The sequence below is a fragment of the Bombina bombina genome, chromosome 4 (genome assembly GCF_027579735.1).
Source record: "Bombina bombina isolate aBomBom1 chromosome 4, aBomBom1.pri, whole genome shotgun sequence".
NCBI lineage: Eukaryota > Metazoa > Chordata > Amphibia > Anura > Bombinatoridae > Bombina > Bombina bombina.
In genome coordinates this window covers 1,175,170,960-1,175,187,415 of record NC_069502.1, presented here as the reverse complement: position 1 = coordinate 1,175,187,415, position 16,456 = coordinate 1,175,170,960, and the positions used below count along the sequence as shown (strand labels likewise).

The 16,456-nt window shown below is 39.5% G+C and overlaps 1 protein-coding gene across 1 annotated transcript in view; it reads right to left on the bottom strand.

Annotated features, from left to right (window-relative positions):
* Positions 1-16,456, bottom strand: part of ALK (ALK receptor tyrosine kinase) — a 633,273-nt gene that overhangs the window by 222,984 nt on the left and 393,833 nt on the right. The window lies entirely within an intron of this gene.

Genomic DNA, 16,456 nt, shown 5'->3' with positions numbered 1-16,456 from the left:
GCTTGATTATTGAAGTGCATTTTGGAGAAAACCTCTGAATCTCCCTTTTCAACTTCAAACATTTGAGCCGTACTAACTCCTGAACAGATAACTATATTTTTGTCTCATTAAGTATTATTTTATTTTACTATTGAAAATAACCTGGTTGGAGTTTTCTCCTTACAATTAGGAGCCTTACTTATTTTACCTGAAGCAGCTGTCAATATTTGCTGCTCGCCTCGGACACAGTCTCAGTGTAGATGCGCTGATCATGGTGACGTCATTCCGCTTACACTGATCCCCTCAGCGCAGCACGCCTGTATTCGGAACATGCTGCAAACACAGAACGCTGCTCTCCTGTCTCCCTCATTAGACGCAAGGATCTCAGTACTGAAACTAAGGCAAGCAACCTCTCTTCCACCACAAATCTATCATTTGCAAGATATGTGCACCAACCAATGTATAATTAAGCATGCTCCTAACTAACTTATGGTAATGCATTACTGAAAGAATTGGATTTATCTCATTTTGCTTAAACTACCTCTCTCATATATTGAGACCGTAATATAGCGGTTAAACTGGATTCAAACTTCCGGTCAAGTTTATTCAAGATTTCTTTTCTCCTATTTTGTTTAGTAACTTTTACAAAAGTAATCAAAGTACTGAGAACTAATCTTGAAAAGTCCTCTTGTACACTGAACCACCAATACATAAATGCTGTATCAAACTACTTATTATCTCAATAGACATAATCTATTTATTTTAACATTTCTCAACCTAATATAAACTACTCATTTCTCTTCCTAAACTCTAGAAAGTGACACAACTGGAGAGCTATTCAGATCTGTGACATAAACCACAAATCTTCTAGTAAAATTGCATTCATTCAGGTTCCTACTATCTAAGCCATGATAATTGGGAGATTATGAATGCAAACATTTACTTTAAAACATTCTATGATATATATATTATACTGTTAAGTATTAACTATCACAGAATAATCAAGCCAATTAAAAAAATAATCACAGCCACATATTTTTAGGTACATCATGGATCCTGTAGAAATGTCCGACCAAATCTCCTCTCTTAATCAAAAAGTGAAAATTCTGGCACAAGGATTAACTGAGATTAAAAACGAAAACAGTACACTAAAACGTATACTTAATGAATATGTGACACAAAAAGCTAATGAAATTCCAGAACCTCAAGTTAATCCCCCAATATCCTTCAGTGGTGATCGCACGAAATTTTGTGAATTTAAGAATGCTTGTATATTATTATTTACTCTGAAACCACGAACCTATCGTACAGATAAGATTAAAGTTTATACTACTATCTCCTACCTCTCAGGAGAGCCCAGAGCATGGGCAGATAGATTTCTTGAAACAGAAGATCCGATTCTAAATTCCCTGGAAAACTTTTTTCTTACCATGGCCGTACTTTATGATGATATAAATAAACAACAAATCGCTGAACAAAGATTAAGATCACTCAAACAAGGAAAAAGACCAGTGGAAGATTACATATCGGATTTTCAGCTATGGGCTACTGACTCACAGTGGAACTGAGTTAGGTTTAAAAACCAATTCCGCTTAGGTTTATCTGAACATCTGAAAGATGAACTATCTAGAGTGGAATTCCCAGATACCATGGATGCATTAATTAAGTTATGCATAGCTATGGATAGGAGATTTTGCGAGAGGAAAAATGAAAGACATCATTTTGAAACAACACCCAAAAGATCATTTCAATCTTATCAAGAGAAAACCCATTCATCTCCTATACCAATGGAAATTGGTACCATTCGCGGACCTCTTAGTCTGGAAGAAAAACAAAGAAGACCCTCAGCCAATCTATGCCTATATTGCGCTAATAAAGAGCATGACGTAACCACGTGTCCTATCCTCTCTCGTCAAAAGAAGGGTAAGTTGACACTTAACTATGCAACTAAAAAATCTAAACACCCTTCACATTTTTCAATAACATTGTCTTTACAGTGGGATCATCTGCAACTTCAGAATGAAGCCATTATTGATTCCGGAGCTGATGGCATTTTCATTGTTGAATCTATTGTAAAACAAAATAAAATACCTACTGTGCAGAAATCCTCTCCTGTCTTTGTAAGGGTAATAGATGGAACTCAGATATTAAAAGGACCTATCACCCACCACACAATACCATTGTTAACCATCACATCAGATGGTCATAAATAATTTATGACATATGATATCATTCCTTGTTCAATCCATCCCATAGTCATTGGTTATCCTTGGTTGCAAAAACATAACCCATCAATAGATTGGTCACAAAATAACATCACATTCACCTCACAATATTGCTTAAAAACATGTTACCCCTATTTAAACATTGGACACATAGCCTCTGTATTACCAGATGAATATCATGACTTCAGCGATGTGTTTAATTTAAAAAATGCTGAATCACTTCCACCTCATAGGCATTTTGATTGTCCTATCGACATTAAACCAGGGGTAGAAATACCATCAGGAAAAATATTTCCTCTCTCACAAAAGGAATTGACACATCTAAGAGAATATTTGGATGAAAACCTTAGAAAAGGTTTCATTTCCCCATCTTCTTCACCAGTTGCCTCAGCAATCTTTTTTGTTACTAACAAAGACGGCACACTCAGACCAATCATAGATTATCGAGCCCTTAATGCTGTCACAATAAAAAATAGGTACCCGTTACCGCTCATCCCGGAGATAATTGAACGCCTTAGTGGAGCAAACATATTCACAAAGTTAGATCTTAAGGGTGCATACAATTTAATACGTATGAGATCCGGAGATGAGTGGAAGACAGCTTTTAAAACAAGATATGGGCTTTTCCAATACAATGTTATGCCCTTTGGTCTGACAAATGCTCCTGCCACATTCCAGTTCTTTATAAATGAAATCTTTAAAGAACTTATGGATGTGTGCGTTATTGTTTATCTAGACGATATCCTAATTTATTCTAAAACTCTAGAGGAACATAGAAAACATGTAAGATGGGTTCTTTCTACCCGTAGAGACCATCAGTTATACGCTAAAATGGAAAAATGTCATTTCCACAAAGACACCATTACATTTTTGGGATACATAATCTCTCCCAAAGGCATTCAAATGGATCAAGAAAAAGTAACAGCTATAACTAACTGGCAAACTCCAAACACTTTGAAATCTTTACAAAGATTTTTAGGCTTCACAAACTTTTACAGGAAATTCGTTAATCATTATTCTACCATTGTTCAACCATTAACTCGTTTGACTGGAAAACAAAAATTTGTTTGGGATTCCAAGGCTGAGCAAGCTTTTCAAACTCTAAAATAAAAGTTTACAACAGCTCCTATATTGAGCATACCTGATCCAGATCTTCCTTACACCCTAGAGGTGGATGCCTTCAATGTTGGAATAGGTGCTATACTCTTACAACCCGAAAAAGAGAATGCACTTCTACATCCCATTGCTTATTATTCTCGAAGATTAACACCTGCAGAGAGTAACTATTCAGTAGGGGATAAGGAGTTACTAGCAATGAAATCAGCAATGGAACATTGGCGACATCTCTTGGAGGGAACTTCACTCCCTTTCCAAGTTTTTACTGATCACAAGAATCTTCAATATCTTAAGAAAAATAAAACCTTGTCTTCAAGACAGGTTCGTTGGGCTCTTTTCTTGGATCGTTTCAATTTCTCACTCACACATATACCGGGAACAAAGAATATAAAAGCTGACGCTTTTTCCCGATCATTTGAAACCGTAGAAGACTCTCATTTCAACACATATATTATTCCACCATCTAAAATCATTGGTGCAGCTACTTTAGAAACAACTGACCTATTCCAAGCACAACACTTGGACCCTGACATCCCACCAATTTGTACTCCGGATTCCGACTCTGGGCTATATATGAACAATGGCCTGATATATGTTCCACTTACTTTAAGGGACCAGATCATTCAACAACATCATGATTCCCCTTTAGCCGGACATCCTGGTATTGAAAAAACAACTGAACTTGTTAGTAGGGAATATTGGTGGCCCCAGATGAAAACTACCATTCATACTTACATAACTAATTGTCATACTTGCGCAAAGAAAAAGAAGGAACACCATAAGCCTTTTGGACTCTTAACACCTTTACCCATACCTCAAAAACCCTGGGATATGATAGCTATTGACTTCATCGTAGATTTACCCATATCAAATGGTCACAACACTATAATGGTTGTTGTGGACCATTTAACAAAAATGGCTCATTTCATCCCATTGAAAAGAACTCCCACTGCATTCACAACTGCAAAATTCTTTCATAGTCATGTAGTTAGGCTACATGGGTTACCTGCATCCATTGTGACAGATCGAGGAACCCAGTTTACTTCAAAATTTTGGAAATACCTATGTAAAACCTTACAAATATCACTCAGACTTACAACTGCATTCCATCCGCAGTCAAATGGTCTAACTGAACGCTTGAACCAAACCCTTGAACAGTATTTAAGATGTTTTATATCATCCCAACAAGATGATTGGTATGACTTGTTACCAAGCACTGAATTCGCTTATAACAATTGAATCAATACCTCAACTAAAGTTTCTCCTTTCTTTGCTACTTATGGTTTTCATCCACGTACATATCCAAATATTCTGACATGTTCTCATTCCCCATCCGTTTCCAATTACACTGAATCTTTGAAGGACGTCCTGGAAACTTTGCAAAACCATCTGGTTGAAGCTAAGGTAACTCAGAAGAAGTACTACGACAAAAAAAGAACACCACCTCCAGTATATAAACCTCATGATATGGTATGGTTATCCACGAAGAACATGAGATTACCAGTCCCAAGTAAAAAATTAGCAGACCAGTTCATTGGTCCATTTCCAATACTTAAAGTAATCAACGAAAATGCGGTAACTTTGAAGTTACCCTCTACTATGCGAATTCACCCCTCATTCCATGTGTCGCTTATAAAACTTTATCTGGGTAATTACGTCCCTCCTGTTGACTCTACTCAAGTAACTTTACCTGATCCTCAGGATTACGAGTTAGATGGGATTCTCGACTCAAGAATCCGTAGGAGGAAGCTTGAATACCTGGTGCATTGGAAGGGTTATAGCGATGATGAGAATTCTTGGGTTCTTTTACAGGACTTGAATGCGCCTGATTTATTGAGGGACTTTCATGAAGCTTTTCCATTCAAGCCGGGTCTTCGGACTGCTGGGAGGGGCTCTTGAAAAGGGGGATCTGTCAGCATTTGGCTTGTAAACTGTGCCTTTAAGATAAGATCTCCTCCCCACTCTATTGCCTATTTAAACACTCCATGTCCCAGAAATCATTGCTTGATTATTGAAGTGCATTTTGGAGAAAACCTCTGAATCTCCCTTTTCAACTTCAAACATTTGAGCCGTACTAACTCCTGAAAAGTAACTATATTTTTGTCTCATTAAGTATTATTTTATTTTACTATTGAAAATAACCTGGTTGGAGTTTTCTCCTTACAATTAGGAGCCTTACTTATTTTACCTGAAGCAGCTGTCAATATTTGCTGCTCGCCTCGGACACAGTCTCAGTGTAGACGTGCTGATCATGGTGACGTCATTCCGCTTACACTGATCCTCTCAGCGCAGCACGCCTGTCTTCGGAAACACGCTGCAAACACAGAACGCTGCTCTCCTGTCTCCCTCATTAGACGCAAGGATCTCAGTACTGAAACTAAGGCAAGCAACCTCTCTTCCACCACAAATCTATCATTTGCAAGGCATGTGCACCAACCAATGTATAATTAAGCATGCTCCTAACTAACTTATGGTAATGCATTACTGAAAGAATTGGATTTATCTAATTTTGCTTAAACTACCTCTCTCATATATCGAGACCGTAATATAGCGGTTAAACTGGATGCAAACCTCCGGTCAAGTTTATTCAAGATTTCTTTTCTCCTATTTTGTTTAGTAACTTTTACAAAAGTAATCAAAGTACTGAGAACTAATCTTGAAAGTCCTCTTGTACACTGAACCACCAATACATAAATGCTGTATCAAACTACTTATTATCTCAATAGACATAATCTATTTATTTTAACATTTCTCAACCTAATATAAACTACTCATTTCAGTGACACAACTGGAGAGCTATTCAGATCTGTGACATAAACCACAAATCTTCTAGTAAAATTGCATTCATTCAGGTTCCTACTATCTAAGCCATGATAATTGGGAGATTATGAATGCAAACATTTACTTTAAAGCATTCTATGATATATATATTATACTGTTAAGTATTAACTATCACACAGACACCACAGTTTGTAACTGTGTGGCCAAGTCTGCAGGAAGAAGGTCCCCTTCGGATGGAGGGTTAGATGTGCTATGGAGAACTGCATGTGGAGTGGATAATGTAGCAAGGGCAGTAATCTTAAGGGACGCCGAGTCCTGAGAGGTTGATGGCTCAGAGGGACTTAGAGCCTTAGCAGGCTTTTGTCCCTTCTTAGACTTTATAGTGGTGTTAAGGCATGTGGAACATAAATGAGTGGGCGGGAAAACCACAGCCTCCTCACAATATAAACAGGTATGATTTAGTACAGAAGGAGTACCTTCTAACATGTCAGAGTCCTCCATAGCTCAGGTTATACCCACAAAGGACAAAAATAAAAACGTTTTTTATTATAGAAAACTGCACCTTTATACTCCCAATGGCTGTGGCACTCATGACCTCCTAGACACAGGCAGTTAACAGTGGAAACGCTCTCCTCAGGTTCAAGTCTCAGCCAGAATGGATGAAATGAACATAGACCACACTCGGTCACATGGAGTGCAAGACAGTACTTCCCCTGTTATTACAAGTACAACAAGTAATAGGAGCAGTGCAACACTTTCAAAAACTAAAGTGAAACTTAAAAGTGTAACCTGTTTGTTCCAGCCAAAAACACACTGTCATGAGCGCTTCCGTTCATCGCCGTGTCGCCGCGGCTCCCGGAACTCCTCTGTGTCTCTGACGTCATGTTGCTTAGCAACATGACGCTTTCTCTCACACCCCTCTGATGACGGTTACGCTCTGCCCTTTAAATCTCGGCGGGAGATCTGAATCTGGGCCCGTTTGTTGTTTCCCTGGATTGTGAGTACCTTATCAGTTTTGTTCTTCTGTGTACCGACTTCTGCCTGCCTGACCAAGCCTCTTGCCTAATCCCTACTTGCTGATATTTGGACATTGACTTCTGCCTGCCTGACCTTGCCTGTAGCTATTACCCTTTTGCTGATACTTTGATGCCGACTTCTGCTTGCCTGACCCTGTCTTTTGCCAATACCTTTTGCTGATATTTGGATGCCGACTTCTGCCTGCCTTACCTTGCTTTGGCCTTTACCTTTAAACCTATTCTTTGTTAAACAACACCTGCTTAAAAGGGACATTTACTTTTACAAGCTGCAAAAGAGAACTTTGCCTTTCTGTTTGTTATACACCTGCTTAAAAGGGACATTTACTTTTACAAGCTGCAAAAGAGAATTTTGCCTTTCTGTTTGTTATACACCTGCTTAAAAGGGACATTTACTTTTACAAGCTGCAAAAGAGAACTTTGCCTTTCTGTTTGTTATAAACCTGCTTAAAGGGACATTATACTTTTACAAGCTGCAAAAGAGAACTTTTCCTTTGTTTTACAAGCCTGCTAAAGAGGACCTTTTTCAGAAGCTTCAAGTAAGAGCATTTCCTTTTTGTTCTTTGAATTATTTAAAGGGACGTTTTATCCTTTGTGGCTTTCCTGCATTCTGGAACAATATTCATTTTTGTTATCTTCTAATCTGCTTCCTGAGTGGGTCACGTCCTGGATATTTCTCAGTGTGCTAGCGTGTGCTTTCAATTCACGCTAGCAGTTGGGTTACATCCCGGATTGATTCCTGAGCGGCTGACATTACAAACGGGCCATAAAAATGGACCCCACTGAATTATCTATGGCCGTGGCTCACCAGGGACAGCTCTTGGGTTCTCATGCCACTCACTTGCAGTCTCTGGACACTAAACTTGATCAAATTACTGCTCTATTACAAAATTTGGTTGCTACCGCACCTCCCAATCCTAATCCCAATCCAAATCCGATTGAGGCATTACCTCCTCCGATTCCTAACAATCAGTCTCAGGTACAACTAAGTCCCAGGATTCCTCTTCCGGATAAATATGATGGGAATCCTGAAGAATGTAGAGGCTTTTTGAATCAATGCCGTCTTCATTTCCGAAATAGCCCTACTCTCTTTGCTACTGCCTCTTCTAGAATCACGTTTCTTATTTCCTTAATGAAAGGAAAAGCCTTGGCTTGGGTGTCACCTTTGCTAGAAAAGAATGATCCTATACTGTTGGATGTTGATACATTTCTATCTACATTCTCAAACGTATTCGATAAACCTGGAAGGTCATCCGCTGCTGAAGCAACTCTCCTGGATTTACGTCAAGGAAATCAACCAGTCTCTCAATATGCAATTGAGTTCCGCACCCTTGCTTCTGAAACCACTTGGAATCAGGGAGCACTCAGAGCCGCTTTCCGTAAAGGACTTTCTGAGCGTCTCAAGGATGAATTGGTGTATCGTGAACTTCCAGAGTCCTTAGAAGCCTTAATAAATCTCTGTATCAGTCTCGACGCCAGGTTTCGTGAACGCCAACAAGAAAAGGATAGAACACAGAGGACTTCCACTCGAACTCCTTTTCGTTTAGCTCCTCGTTTTTCTAATCCAGTCACTCCAGCCTCTCCTACTACGGATCAGGCTGAACCCATGGAAGTAGGAAGTATAAAATTAACTGAGACTGAACGCTTAAGAAGACGGACTCTTGGCTTATGTCTGTACTGTGGCCTTAAAGGACATTTATTAAGGGATTGTCCTACTAGGCCAGTAAAAGCCAGGGCTTAACTCTAGTCCAGGGAACTGAGTTAAGCCAAAATAGTGGTCATTCCCTATACAAGAAACTCTTTGTTCCAGTAACTCTTCTAATTGGACATAAGAAGATCTATACCCAAGCTCTAATTGATTCTGGTGCTGGAGGTGTGTTCATTGACTCTACATTTGTTTCTACTCATTCTATACCCTTACTAAAGAAGGAGTATTCCATTTCAGTCTCTACGGTCAGTGGAGATCCTTTGGGTTCTGGATACATTCAGTTTTCTACTCAACCCTTAATCCTCACCGTAGGAATACTTCATTCTGAGACAATTTGTTTCGATGTCATTCCCACTCCGCAATTTCCCATTATCTTGGGATTACCCTGGCTCCAGATTCACAATCCCATTTTTTCTTGGACTTTCGGTGAACTCACTTCCTGGGGATCTACCTGCCAGACTAAATGTCTTCAAAAGATTACTAAGTTACCACTCACTATTGCTCTCACAGTTGAAACTCCGGAATCCTTACCTATGCATTACCATGACTTTGTGGATGTCTTCTCCAAAAAAGAAGCGGAACGTCTTCCTCCTCATCGCCCTTTTGATTGTCCCATTGACCTCCTTCCTGGGGCTGCCTATCCTCGAGGCAAGACATATCCACTTTCTAAACCAGAAAACATGGCTCTGGAAGAATATATAAAAGACAATCTGGCTAGAGGATTTATTCGACCCTCCTCTTCCCCTGTAGGGGCTGGTTTCTTTTTTGTGGGAAAAAAGGATGGCGGATTAAGACCCTGTATTGATTATCGTGGATTGAATCAGATTACCATCAAGAACAGTTATCCTCTGCCCCTTATTCCTGAACTTTTTACTTATCTTCAGGGAGCCACCATTTTCACCAAACTCGACCTACGTGGTGCATACAACTTGATCCGTATACGCAAAGGAGATGAGTGGAAGACTGCCTTTAACACTCGATTTGGGCATTATGAATATTTGGTCATGCCCTTCGGGCTATGCAATGCTCCGGCGGTTTTCCAGCATTTTGTAAATGAGATCTTTCGTGATTTTTTGAATATTTTTGTTATCATATATCTGGACGACATCTTAATTTTTTCTCAGAACCACCAAGATCATGTGCACCACGTCAAGAAAGTACTTCAACGTCTAAGAGAATTCCATCTGTTTGCTAAACTGGAGAAATGTTCTTTCCATCAAAAATCCATACCCTTTCTGGGTTATGTAATATCGGCATCTGGATTCGAAATGGACCCTACTAAACTTTCTGCCATTTTGGATTGGCCTAGACCTGATTCTTTGAAGGCTTTACAACGTTTCCTAGGCTTCGCCAATTATTACAGAAAGTTCATCAAGAATTTTGCTACTATTACTTCTCCTCTTACTTCTCTCACAAGAAAAGGACAAAACTGTAAAGTATGGCCGTCTGAGGCTATAGAAGCTTTTGAATCTCTCAAAGAAGCTTTTTCCTCAGCTCCTATCCTTCGTCATCCAAATCCTGAGTTTCAATTTATTCTGGAGGTGGATGCTTCCTCTGTTGCTGCTGGAGCGGTTCTGTCTCAACGAATACCAGAGACTGGAAGGATTCATCCTGTTGCTTTTTTCTCTAAAAAATTCACTCCTTCCGAATTTAACTATGACGTAGGGAATAAAGAGTTGCTTGCCATCAAGATGGCATTGGATGAATGGAGACATTGGCTGGAAGGTACTTCTTTGCCATTTACTATACTTACTGATCATAAGAACCTTCTGTATCTCCAAACAGCCAAACGACTAAATTCCAGGCAAGCACGCTGGTCCTTATTCTTCTCTCGGTTTCATTATAATTTGTCTTACATACCTGGATCAAAAAATATTAAAGCAGACACACTTTCCAGACAATTTCAAGATACCCCAGTTCCTGAGTCTGGTACCATTCTCCAACCTCATGAAGTCATTGCCCAGTTAACAACTTCTTGGTTACAAGAATTACAGTCCGCTCAAGAGCATCTTCCTTTGTCCTGTAAACCTCCCAATGGTTTACTCTTTGTTCCTGAACGCCTTCGTTCCAAGATTTTATTTTGGGCTCATGATAGTCCCCTTTCTGGACATCCTGGCATCAGTATTACCACTCGAAACCTCAAACAACATGTCTGGTGGCCTACACTCTCTCAAGATGTGAAGGATTACGTCTCAGTATGCACACAATGTGCCATGAACAAAACTCCACGCCAACTTCCTTCAGGATTGCTCCAACCATTGCCTATACCTCACCAGCCTTGGACTCATGTATCCATGGACTTTATTACCGATCTTCCCTTGTCCACTGGGAACAATACTATCTGGGTGGTGGTCGACAGGTTCACTAAGACGGCTCATTTTGTACCCTTGCCAGGATTACCATCTGCCAAAAGACTCTCTGAACTTTTTATTCTACATATTGTAAGAATCCATGGATTTCCTCTAGATATTGTTTCAGATAGAGGGGTACAATTCGTTTCTCGATTTTGGAGGTCACTTTGTAAACATTTTGGTACTACTATATCTCTCTCTACTTCTCACCACCCACAATCGAATGGTCAGACTGAAAGAGTAAACCAGTGTCTTGAAACATATCTTAGACATTATGTGGATCATTATCATTCAAACTGGACTTCTTACCTTCCTTTGGCTGAATTGGCCCATAATGCCCGGTACAATTCCTCCCTTCAGACTTCTCCTTTTCATGCAGCTTACGGATATCAGCCTAGGACATTCCCTTTGCATACTTCCTCCACAGTGAATCCTGCTTCTGATCTTACAGCCCGAAGATTAACTCGACATTGGCAGAAGATACATCGTATTCTTTCTGTAACTTCTAGACGTTACAAGTTCTTTTCGGATCTTCGACGGAAAAAGGCTCCCAAATATCGCCCTGGTGATAAAGTTTGGATTTCCTCTCGATTTCTTCGCCTGAAACAACCTTCTAACAAATTGGGACCACGATATGTGGGTCCTTTCCGAATACTGGGTCAGGTATGTTCCACTGCTTATCGGGTAGCTTTACCCAAGTCTCTCAAAGTCCATCCGGTATTTCATGTTTCTCTTTTAAAACCTGTGATGTTTAACAGGTATTCTAAGCCTTTTTCTAAACCTCCACCGTTATTGGTGCATGGACATCCTGAGTTTGAGATCAGCCATATTCTAGATTCCAAATTGCGGGGCAAGAAATTGTATTATCTCATTCATTGGAAGGGTTATCCAGTCACGGAACGTTCTTGGGAACCTGCTCATCAAGTAAATGCTCCTATATTGGTCAAGTCCTTCCACAAGACTCATCCTGATAAACCTGGTCCTGTCCCCCGGAGGGGTCCTTGAGGAGGGGGTGCTGTCATGAGCGCTTCCGTTCATCGCCGTGTCGCCGCGGCTCCCGGAACTCCTCTGTATCTCTGACGTCATGTTGCTTAGCAACATGACGCTTTCTCTCACACCCCTCTGATGACGGTTACGCTCTGCCCTTTAAATCTCGGCGGGAGATCTGAATCTGGGCCCGTTTGTTGTTTCCCTGGATTGTGAGTACCTTATCAGTTTTGTTCTTCTGTGTACCGACTTCTGCCTGCCTGACCAAGCCTCTTGCCTAATCCCTACTTGCTGATATTTGGACATTGACTTCTGCCTGCCTGACCTTGCCTGTAGCTATTACCCTTTTGCTGATACTTTGATGCCGACTTCTGCTTGCCTGACCCTGTCTTTTGCCAATACCTTTTGCTGATATTTGGATGCCGACTTCTGCCTGCCTGACCTTGCTTTGGCCTTTACCTTTAAACCTATTCTTTGTTAAACAACACCTGCTTAAAAGGGACATTTACTTTTACAAGCTGCAAAAGAGAACTTTGCCTTTCTGTTTGTTATACACCTGCTTAAAAGGGACATTTACTTTTACAAGCTGCAAAAGAGAATTTTGCCTTTCTGTTTGTTATACACCTGCTTAAAAGGGACATTTACTTTTACAAGCTGCAAAAGAGAACTTTGCCTTTCTGTTTGTTATAAACCTGCTTAAAGGGACATTATACTTTTACAAGCTGCAAAAGAGAACTTTTCCTTTGTTTTACAAGCCTGCTAAAGAGGACCTTTTTCAGAAGCTTCAAGTAAGAGCATTTCCTTTTTGTTCTTTGAATTATTTAAAGGGACGTTTTATCCTTTGTGGCTTTCCTGCATTCTGGAACAATATTCATTTTTGTTATCTTCTAATCTGCTTCCTGAGTGGGTCACGTCCTGGATATTTCTCAGTGTGCTAGCGTGTGCTTTCAATTCACGCTAGCAGTTGGGTTACATCCCGGATTGATTCCTGAGCGGCTGACACACACAGTCTATCAGCCCAGGACAAAATCACACAAAGCAGCATATAAATAATTAATACACTGATTAATTAACCCCTGTTTATTAATTAACTGTTCAATAAACCCCCTTCAGAGGATATTAACCCTGGATCCTATCAAGGTATAAAGGAGCCACACTGTGACCCTGTTATAGTGTTTTATTTGTAAACATTTAAACAATTTTACCTCCAGGATCCATGCTGTGGAACAGAACACAGCCTCTCAAGTGTGACAGTCTTATAGCATCACTCCTGACATGGACTTGAGTGAGGGAAAGCAGGTAGTGAAACTCGTCAACACTGATTACTTAGGAGATGTTAGCAGGAGTCTGGATGGTTTCACAGAAAAACTTTCTCTGCATATCCAGACTCTAACTTTCATCAATACTCTCACTGAGAGGTTGACATGACTATTTAAAACTTCAGTACTTGAAGGTTAGATACCCTTTTTCAGGATTTTCCAAATCATCTGACAATTCTCTGCCACCTCCTAACATGATAAAAGGCAAAGAATGACTGGGGTAATGAGGAAGTGGGAGGTATTTAAGCCTTTGGCTGGGGTGTCTTTGCCTCCTCCTGGTGGTCAGGTGTTGTATTTACCAACAGTAAGGAATGAAGCCGTGGACTCTCCCTATCTTAGGAATGAAAGGTAAGTATTTTAACAAAACAAATGAAATGTAAAGTTTGATGAATGAAAGTACCCCTGTTTTTAATAGGATTTTTAAATCCGGGCACACGTTCGTCAAACTTTACATTCACTTTAATTTAAATCACGGCATATGACCATGATTGTGGTAAAGGAGCGTAGTCTATGCTTAGACTGAAAGAGAAGTAAATAAGTGGGGTAAAATCCAATAGTCTCTGTGAGTAGACTAAGTTCCTCTGTTGTGCACAGACAGCTAGTTTGTACCTTATCCACCTTATATTTTACCCTGAAAGGGAAGGAAAAGAAACCTTGACTGAATATGTAAGTATGTGATAGGTTCAAAAATCCTGTAAAAAGCTGCTGGAATACAGCCGAGCTCCCAACTGTCCCGCATTTTGCGTGATTTTCTTGATCTGGAAGCTTTCCCTCTAGTCCCTCCTGCTGTTTTCGTGGACCCTATAAAAGTTGTGGTTTGCTAAGGACCAGATAACCATGCCCCACCTGCCAATTTACACCCCGCACCACCCAACTCTCTGTAAAGCTCTGTCCACTCTTTATTTAAGCCTCCTCCTGACACGATGTGACTCCACCCCAGATTTGCCATGACTCTGCTCCTACAGCTCCTCAACTAAGCCACCAGCATCCTAATCCTGGGAAATGTTGGAAGAATGAGATTGTTTTATGATGAATTGTAATACTGCTGTAGAATGGTCCCCATGTAAGATATAGGGTGTTATTGTGCCATAAATATTTTGAAACCTTGTGATAAATGAGTTAACATATCATTTTATAATGGATTTACATGAACTAAAATCTGAAAACTGCACCAATAGTCATATAATGCATAATTAGCAAGGAAAGACTGTTAAATTAATTTGGGAGTCACTGAGTCTAAGCATCTGCTTGAATGTCTTATTAAAAATACAATTGTTTTTATTCAATATTGCATCTTCCCTCACTCTTTTCGCACAACCTTTGGTTGCTTGTTAGTAATTTATTATTTTATTTGTAAACCTCCTTTATTACATTTTAATATCCTCTTGCTATTTCTCACTGCTTGATCATTTCCAAAACTGGGAACAGATTCTGGGAAATAGACTCAGTGTTTAATACAGCATTTATTTTATTCCTCTGCTTTTAATGTAATTTCAGATTAAAATTGAATGTTCATATGAGGTGCCTGTTGGACATATATCTGCTGCGCATGCTGTGACTCATTCTCAGTTGGGTCAAGCGTGGAATCATTTATGTCTAAAAGCAATCTGAAATGTACTTGTATAATTTTGTTCTCCTTGTAAAGACTATAAAAAAAGCATGGCTTATTTACGTTACTGATCTCTTTCTATAAGAAAAAAAATACTTTTCACCGCTGGAAACTAATGTACTGCATAACACAACAATTAAATTGCTAGACAATAGACTACAGGGATTAAGATTAGGATTAGACACAAATATGAGTTCACATGATCTCAGAGAGCAATCTTAGTATAAGTAACTTTCTAATATAAACAGCGCATTGTACAAAATTAATGGCAATTAATGCAAACCCCACTGGCACAAAATTACAGTTCAATCATTGTATTCAAAATTACAGCTACTATAGAAGTTAGTGTATTTTAATGATAATACACATAATTATGCTGCAACATTTTAATAAAAATCAAGCAGATGTATGGTGTAATAATTCTAGCACTGTGCTAGAGCGTTATATTACTCCTTAGTTTGTAAGCTCCTGGGAACAGGACACTGTAATCTTTTGTGGTCTGCCTTTTCAGTTTCATTTCTATTTATTGTTTCATACTATATAGTGCTGAGGAATAAGTACACACATTACAAATAAAGATTATAATATTAATAATAGAACAATATCTCAATAATAATTCCATAGAACTTTATATGTGTTGTACTGTATACTGTATTATTTCAGAAATGCATAATGACGCTACAGAGCTGTTTAATAAAAGCGTGTGACACGGCTATGTTCCTACAAAGGTAATTGGCTGCAGGGTAATGCAGGCTACCATTATTTGGGCATATAACTGGGCATTAGTGGGCTGCAGAGGCACTCATCTAATCTGAGATCTAATTTGCCCATATATATAGCCACCTCATAAAATTGTGTTTCCTGGGTGCAAGTATGAAATGATGCCTATGATGTTGTGTCCGCTAGAGTCTTATCTCAACCATAGTCATCAAGTTCAACTGATTGGTGTTTCACACAAGAGCATGCTGATTCACAAATGTTGGCCCCCACATGCCAATCATTTCTCTTATAAAACCCTATTAACCACAGTGTTATCACCCTATGTGCCTCCTGTCAAATGCTGCCTGGTCTCCTGGTTCCACCTGCTCCACTTACAGCTCTAGGCATATAGGTGGGCATACAGGGGGCTTGAGGGTTCAAAAGTCTGATATAAACTACATACTACAGCTTTAGGACACGTATTGATCTCATGTGAATTTAAGCATTTCACTAGCATTAAGTGTACAAGCAGCACTGTGTGTGTGATATATGTATTTATTGGCACCTACAGTTGGCATAAAAGGGCATTTATTGGGTATAACACTTGCATAACAGGGGCGACAGAGTCTGTCCGGAATATAACATATA